Below are 1,788 nucleotides of genomic sequence, written 5' to 3' on the forward strand. Positions count from 1 at the left end.
CCCAGGAGCAGCCCCATGGAGGTGGCACTGTCCAGGTGTCCTGAGCTTGGAGTCCTGCTGCAGAGCTCTCTGTGCCACCAAGAGGGGCAGAACCTCCCCCCTGGTGCACCGGGGCTGGGAGGGGACCTGCAGGATCCACACCAAGCACTGGGGGGGCTCCTGGGGAGCCTGTTTGTAACTGGAGCTGCATTTCTGCTGGAGCAAGAGAGTAGGCACTATGGCTGCCTTGGAGAAACCCTGCTGAAGAAGGAGTTTATGAGATGAAGGAGTGCAGAGTGCTGGGAGAGATTGTCAAGGGTTGATAAGCCCTCAAACTTATCTGAACCTCATCTTGGAGGGCCTCCCCATCATGATAACAACACTTAAGTAATCCAAAATTCCACAGCCTGATGCATTTCAACATTTCAAAACCCCCTTCTCAGTGGGAGTAGAGCTGCTCCCTCTTCCCCAGCTATGGGGCTCAGAGGCTTCTCCCTTTAGCAGGGAAAGCAGAAGAGAGAGGAGAGGGAGGAGAAAAGTCCCTGTCTTTGACCAGAGGATTGATGAGGAAATGCAGGGCTCCCTTTGGGATGTTCTTACCTAAATGGGAAACAGCTGCAGAGTTTCAGAACAGGTGAGAGGAGCTGAAGCAGCAGAGGGAAGGAGGGGCATAGCTGACCCACCTGCCAGCAGCAACAAACCAGAGCTTTTCTTCTTGACTTGCTTAAAATTTCATCAAATCTGCTCTGCATCACTGGTTGTGCCCAGAACAGGGATGGCACCAGGACTGCATGGACTGCAGCACCAGGAGTCAGGAGAGCCCAGGGTGCAGGAGGGGAAGGATTTGGAGCAGTCTGTGCACCCATCCACACGAACAGGGGGAAGCAGCAGCAGCAGCACTTGCTGTCCCTCACCCTTTGGTGGCGAGCCAGTTCATACAGATCAGCTCCTTGTGGTGCAGAACCAGCCCTGAGTCCTTTCTGGGGTCACCTCCTGGGCCCTGTCAGCCCATTCTCAACTCCATCCTCCAGAGCTGGCTGAAACCAGTTCACTTTCCATCTTTGAGCCTTTATTACTACAGAATATCCAAAACAACAAAACCAACAACACAGTTACAAAAGGAGTTCACGGAGAAATGTGAAGCAGCCTGTGTTTGAAATGCTCTGTGTCACCGTACTGAATCAAATATAAAACAATGCAGATTTGTCCGTGTATAAAATATAAAAGGAACAATACATCAGAAATGTATAAACAAGGGCTATGGAGGCCTGGGTGGTATTTACAGAGATGCTGAGGGCTGGAGGGGTGGTGGTGGTGTGGGAGCAGGCAGTGTCCGTTTAACAGTGAGCTTTAAATGCATCTGTAAAAGTCTCTGTGGACAGAAGGAAGCTCAGAGCTGAGCTCAGCCCTGCTGGAGATGGTTTGGAGAGGTTCTGCATGACGGATGCTTTGGGAGGGAGCCAGAGCCCCGGGCTGGAGCAGTCACAGGCCAAGGGAAACAGCGAGCAGTCCCGGTCCCGGTCTCTGCCCGGGCTCTGACAGCCGTGGCAAACAGAAGGTCAGGCCCATCGCCAGAAGGGAATAAAATAATAAAATAAAAAATAATAATAATAATAATAATAAACTCAACAGAGAGAAGTTCTGTGTTCACAGGGAGATCAGATCTTCCAAGCAGTCTCCAGGGCCCAGGATCTCCCCAGAGGCCGTGAATTCAAGTAAAGGCAACAAGTTGAGGCACTAGGGCTGAGTTCTGGTGGATCAAACTTGCCAGCTTTGAGAGAAGTCCCAGTAAGTGCTGCCTGCGGCTCT

Source organism: Calypte anna, chromosome 23 (genome assembly GCF_003957555.1).
Source record: "Calypte anna isolate BGI_N300 chromosome 23, bCalAnn1_v1.p, whole genome shotgun sequence".
NCBI classification, from domain to species: Eukaryota; Metazoa; Chordata; class Aves; order Apodiformes; family Trochilidae; genus Calypte; species Calypte anna.